The following is a 6,828-nucleotide window of genomic DNA, read 5'->3' as shown; positions in this document are numbered from 1 at the left end:
GGGTATTATCCAGTCTGGCCACAAGGTGGCACTGTTCCCTCACAAATCAATGGGACTGTTAGGATAAGTGTCCAGATGTATGGGCCATGGTGAATTAGCAAGCCTCAAATGGGTGGCCGCAGGGGTCAGGGGTCCCTGTTGAGTCTCCACCTCTCTCTCTCTTCGCTGCCATAGGGGCTACATAAAAGGAACACTTAGCAGCAAGAGTCAGCCCCTCTCTAGTCGGGAATTGGAGCCCAGGTAAAAGTCCTGCAGGTACTAGCTGTGGGGACACCCTCCCAGGGTCACAGAGGTCAATATGGTGGTGATCTACCTGTGGGGCGATGCCCCCTGTTGTTTCACTCTTCTCTCTGTTGGGGCCGGATGCTGGACACCGGTCCTCCTGGTGTGCCCCGCTCCGTTGCTGCTCCCCAGGGTGCCTCCTTCCTCCCCCTCTGTCGCTCCCTGCTGTGGCTCTCTGCTGTGGATGGCCTGTCAATCAGCGCCCCTGTGCGCACTTGGCTCCCGCAGCTCCTGGCGGCTGCTGACGTCACCCCCGCCGCTGCTGCTAGGTTACACTCCGGGGCTCGACCTGCCTCCCCTCTGGTCTCAGCCAGGTCCCGCGTCACTCCTCCACGGGAGCTCTTCCTTCTCCTGCCGTCGCCTCTCCTCCCTTCCTCCTCCTCTCCTCTTCGCGCCCGACCTCTCCAGCCAATCCCCGGCAGGCTCCCTCTCCCCTGGCCTGCCGGGTAATGCGCGCTCCCGTCCCTCAGCGTCGGCGCCGTGAGAGGGATTAACCCCTTCCCTGCTGGGGGGTTAATCCTCAGAGGATTCCTTAGTGGCACCCGCTGCAGGGTGCCACATTCACCCACACTTTTCATGGGCGTGTCCTCGCGCACCAACATTTGGTTTAAGTTCTCCTGGTTCCTACTTACGCACTCGTCGCCAGATTCGGCCGCATCCTCCCTTCTTGGTCGGTAAAAATGCTTGCGGAACCGACATCTGTTGGGAGTAAACCAGCTCCCTTTAACTGGTACACCTCCGGGGCCAGTCACGTCTGCTGCCTCCGCTCCTTTTTTTCCTTCTACCACATCAAATTCCACCGACTCGCCATTTTCAATACTATGCAGAATCCTCCGGGGGTTGTCTCTCTTTATGCCCGTCTGGTGGACAAAGACATCTCTTTTTGTGTCATTCCTGTTGATGAAGCCATATCCACTTCGAGCATTAAACCACTTGACAGTTCCCTGTACCTGTGTAGCCAGCACTTTCTCCCCCGCCTGGTTCCTCTGGGCGCAGATGGTGTGTTGCAGGGTTCGTTTCTCCGTCTGATTGTGGGTGAACAGTTCTTGCTTCAGTGTCGAGATTAATTCTTCGGGGCAGTTTCTGAGGATGTTCATTCCCATTATAATGGGCGGTAGCCACTTATCTTCAAAGGTAGTGATCAAGCATCCTTGTTTGGGCAGTTGGGTTCGTCCGATTTTGATCCCGGCCTCCCAATACCCACAGCAGTCAATATTCTGCCCGTTGCTGGCTAACAGGTTCAGCCATGCCGGCGGCGGTGTCAGGATTTCTTCTGTTTTCCAGTGTTTGGCAAATTCGACCCATTGGACAGTGGTGACCTGGGATCCTGTATCTAACAGGGCCGGTAGGGTGACTCCGTTGATTTCGATCTCGATCATGGGGCATTGGCCAACATATTTTGGTAGCCATTCCTGTTTGTCAAGCTGGTCGGGAGATCGTCGTCCATGCTCCTGAGGTTGTCCCCACTTGCTTCGGGCCGGTCCTGGTCTTTCGGCCCTCCACTTTGGTTCCTCATAGCTGGGTGCTGATGATCTTGCCATCTGGTGCATCTCTCTTTGGATCTCCGCCATCCCCACGACCAGTTCCTCCATTTGTCTCTCGAGCATTTGCATTGAGTCTCCGGCGGCCTGTTGACCACTCTGTACGGCCAAGTCTTGGGTCCACTTTGTTCTGTCTGCGTCACTGGCTGTGGTTCCAGTGGGGTTCACTCCTTCTCTGGAGCCTACCGATTCTGGGCACTCTTCTCCTCTTCCTTTGGGCTTTCCAATAATAGCTATAGCAGCTGTCTTGAAGTCCCTGAAGGTTTTGCCTGGCATCTGTGTTTTCAACAATCGTAATTGGATCTTGACGTTTTCTTGGGCAGCTCCTTCAACGAATTGGACCGTCAATACTTCGTCTGCATTCTGTACTTCCTCTGGATCCACTGCCCTGATGGCTCTTAGTGCCTCTTGTAAGCTCAAGGCGTAGTCCCTTAGTGTTTCTCCAGGTTGCTGTTTCCTCCCATATAGTTTCACTTTCAGTTCTGGGAGACTTCTTGTTTCGAACGTGGTAGATAATCCCTTTAGGATCTGTTCCACTGTCTGTTTATGTTCTGGGGGCCATGACATCACCTCACGTAGGGCGGATCCAGTCAGCTGTCCTATCAATATCTCTATCGTCTGTTGCTCTTGAAGGATGTAGAGACATCGATTCTATTTTGTATTCAAACTGTGCGAACGTCGCTCCTGACGAATTGTTTGCATCCCCGCTGTAGGTCGGCATCCACGGGGCCCCGAAGTGATACGGGAGCGTGATGTGTGTGACCCCCGGTGGTGCGGGCTGTTCTTGTTGGGGTTCCCCTCCTGACGGTGCGTTTGCATTCGGTGGCGCTGGCACCACTGGTGCCGCTGGTTCTTCCATCCTTTATTGCTTCCCAATTGTACCCTGGATCCTGTTCGTATGACGCCAATTGTGGTACCCGAAGAAAATAGGGTCTTTTGATCCAGGGGATTAGGCAGCAATGTGGACACGGAGTCTAGGGAGCTGATATACTTGAACAGGTTGAGATTTTATTGCTCGCCCTCTGGCAAGAGGGTACGTCACAGCTGCGGGTCAAACAGGTTATTGCAATAACAAAATCAATCAAATGCACACATTTCAATATATCAGCATTCTTATAGCAAGTAGATCGTACTCAGTGCAATTCAAACTAGATAGGTTGTACCAAACAAACAACTTCACTTAATCTAGCGGTACGGTATCTGCCGTTTCTAACCAGGTATGTCCTAACGGTACCGGTACTCAATTACTGTCCTGGACCCAAATCCATGACTCGTACCGGTGCACAGGGGTTAGTTTACAACTTCCCGGGTAGGAGGCCCCTAATGGAGAACCCCGGCCTTCCAACAGGTCATTAGCCTGGGTCTCACTGGCTGCAGGCCTTCCTACGGATCATTAGCCTGGGTCTCACTGGCTGCAGGCCTTCCTATGGATCAATGGCCTGGGTCTCACTTGCTGCAGGCCTTCCTACGGATCAATGGCCTGGGTCTCACTTGTTGCAGGGTATTATCCAGTCTGGCCACAAGGTGGCACTGTTCCCTCACAAATCAATGGGACTGTTAGGATAAGTGTCCAGATGTATGGGCCATGGTGAATTAGCAAGCCTCAAATGGGTGGCCGCAGGGGTCAGGGGTCCCTGTTGAGTCTCCACCTCTCTCTCTCTTCGCTGCCATAGGGGCTACATAAAAGGAACACTTAGCAGCAAGAGTCAGCCCCTCTCTAGTCGGGAATTGGAGCCCAGGTAAAAGTCCTGCAGGTACTAGCTGTGGGGACACCCTCCCAGGGTCACAGAGGTCAATATGGTGGTGATCTACCTGTGGGGCGATGCCCCCTGTTGTTTCACTCTTCTCTCTGTTGGGGCCGGATGCTGGACACCGGTCCTCCTGGTGTGCCCCGCTCCGTTGCTGCTCCCCAGGGTGCCTCCTTCCTCCCCCTCTGTCGCTCCCTGCTGTGGCTCTCTGCTGTGGATGGCCTGTCAATCAGCGCCCCTGTGCGCACTTGGCTCCCGCAGCTCCTGGCGGCTGCTGACGTCACCCCCGCCGCTGCTGCTAGGTTACACTCCGGGGCTCGACCTGCCTCCCCTCTGGTCTCAGCCAGGTCCCGCGTCACTCCTCCACGGGAGCTCTTCCTTCTCCTGCCGTCGCCTCTCCTCCCTTCCTCCTCCTCTCCTCTTCGCGCCTGACCTCTCCAGCCAATCCCCGGCTGGCTCCCTCTCCCCTGGCCTGCCGGGTAATGCGCGCTCCCGTCCCTCAGCGTCGGTGCCGTGAGAGGGATTAACCCCTTCCCTGCTGGGGGGTTTATCCTCAGAGGATTCCTTAGTGGCACCCGCTGCAGGGTGCCACAATTGCCCATCCAACGATCCAGCGACGCTGGCAGACCTTACGGCGTGACCCTTCTTTGGGCACATAAGTGCTACTCCTGGATGTCATCAAGCAGTAACTTACTGCCCCAGTACTGATTATTGAGTTGCTCATCCCCCTTCATCCTACCAGGCCTTGGATCCGCGGAGTCCCAAATCAAAATCACTTTTACACCTCTGCAAGTGACTCGCGACTCTATCACTTCCAGCACTCGACCAGGTCAGGATTTGACCTCACAGTAAATCCTGAAAGATTTTTATCAAGCAATCCCAAAAATGTCATGATTATACAGTACATGATTACATGTATACACAGTATTATGCCCGCTATATACAGTTATTATTCCCGTTATATACAGTTATATTTTTAACAATTACATTCATTATTATACAGTACATGATTATACATAGTATTATGCCCGCTATATACAGTTATTATTCCCGTTATATACAGTTATATTTTTAACAATTACATTCATTATTATATAGTACATGGTTATACATAGTATTATGCCCGCTATATACAGTTATTATTCCCGATATATAGTTATATTTTTAACGATTACATTCATGTTATTTTATGACAAAACAAATATATGCGATAATTATAGCAAAAGACAGCTCTTGCTTTAAGAGCTGTCCTTTGCGGTGAGAGTCACAGGGTCACAGCAGGTCCCGGCAGCTCTCCCCTCCCTCCCACACCCGGTGCTGTTGCGCCGGGCTCTCCTCCTCCCTGCACCCGGAAGAGGATCAGTGCCGGGAGGAGGTCACAAGTCCAGGCAGCACAGCTCTGTGCTGCCCGGACACAGGTGAGGGGGCAATGCGGGGCGGCGGGGGTCCGTGCTGGGCGTTGGGGGTCCGTGCGGGGCGGCAGTGGGTTCGCGTTAGAAGCCCATTGGCTTCTATGGGGCATCGCCAGATTTTTCTGGCGATGCCACCCGCCGCGGTAACCCAGCGGGGGATGCTTAGAGCATCCCGAAATGCGGTAAAAACCCGATAACGGGGTTTTTACTGCATTTCCACCTTAGACAATCTCCCCCTGAGGCTTTCAAAATGAGAAACAGTGCATATTACGCATCCAACGATCCAGCGACGCTGGCAGACCTCACGGCATGATTCTTCTTCGGGCAGGTAAGTGCTACTCCTGGATGTCATCAAGCAGTCACTTCCTGCCACAGTACTGATTTGCTCATCCCCCTTCTTCTTCTTGGATCCGCGGAGTCCTAAATCAAAATCTCTTTTACACCTATACAAGTGACTCGCGACTTTATCACCTCCAGCACTCGACCAGGTCACGATTTGACCTCACAGTAAATCTTGAAACATTTTTACCAAGCAATCCTCCAAAATGTCATGATAATACAACACATGATTATACACAGTGTTATGCCCATTATATACAGTTATTATGCCCATTATATACAGTTATATTTTTAACGATTACATTCATGTTATTTTATGACAAAAAAAAAAAAAATTAAGATAATATACATCCCTCCAGCCAAACCCCACTTCTAAGTGCCTAAAACAAGATAGACCCAGAAATGGACACACTTTAAAAATCTGGTTAATGACTACAGGAGCCTCTATATAAACAGACTGAGGCTTTCAAAAAATGAGAAACAGTGCATATTGCCCATCCAACGATCCAGCGACGCTGGCAGACCTTACGGCGTAACCCTTCTTTGGGCACATAAGTGCTACTCCTGGATGTCATCAAGCATTAAACTACTGCCACAGTAATGATTATTGAGTTGCTTATCCCCCTTCATCCTACCAGGCCTTGGATCCGCGGAGTCCCAAATCAAAATCACTTTTACACCTCTGCAAGTGACTCGCGACTCAATCACTTCCAGCACTCGACCAGGTCAGGATTTGACCTCACAGTAAATCCTGAAAGATTTTTATCAAGCAATCCCAAAAATGTCATGATTATACAGTACATGATTACATGTATACACAGTATTATGCCCGCTATATACAGTTATTATTCCCGTTATATACAGTTATATTTTTAACAATTACATTCATTATTATACAGTACATGATTATACATAGTATTATGCCCGCTATATACAGTTATTATTCCCGATATATAGTTATATTTTTAACGATTACATTCATGTTATTTTATGACAAAACAAATATATGCGATAATTATAGCAAAGGACAGCTCTTGCTTTAAGAGCTGTCCTTTGCGGTGAGAGTCGCCGGGTCACAGCAGGTTCCGGCGGCTCTCCCCTGCCTCCCACACCCGGCGCTGCTGCGCCGGGCTCTCCTCCTCCCTGCACCCGGAAGAGGATCAGTGCAGGGAGGAGGTCACAAGTCCAGGCAGTACAGCTCTGTGCTGCCCGGACACAGGTGAGGGGGCAATGCGGGGCGGCGGGGGTCCATGCTGGGCGGCGGGGGTCCGTGCGGGGCGGCAGTGGGTTTGCGTTAGAAGCCCATTGGCTTCTATGGGGCATCGGCAGATTTTTCAGGCGATGCCAACCGCCACGGTAACCCAGCGGGGGATGCTTAGAGCATCCTAAAATGCGGTAAAAACCCAGATAACGGGGTTTTTACCTTAGACAATCTCCCCCTGAGGCTTTCAAAAAATGAGAAACAGTGCATATTACGCATCCAACGATCCAGCGACGCTGGCAGAC

The sequence above is a fragment of the Crinia signifera genome, unplaced genomic scaffold (assembly GCF_055691185.1).
Source record: "Crinia signifera unplaced genomic scaffold, ASM5569118v1 HAP2_SCAFFOLD_85, whole genome shotgun sequence".
NCBI classification, from domain to species: Eukaryota; Metazoa; Chordata; class Amphibia; order Anura; family Myobatrachidae; genus Crinia; species Crinia signifera.
The sequence above is the reverse complement of the archived record's forward strand: the minus strand, read 5'-3'. Positions refer to the sequence as shown.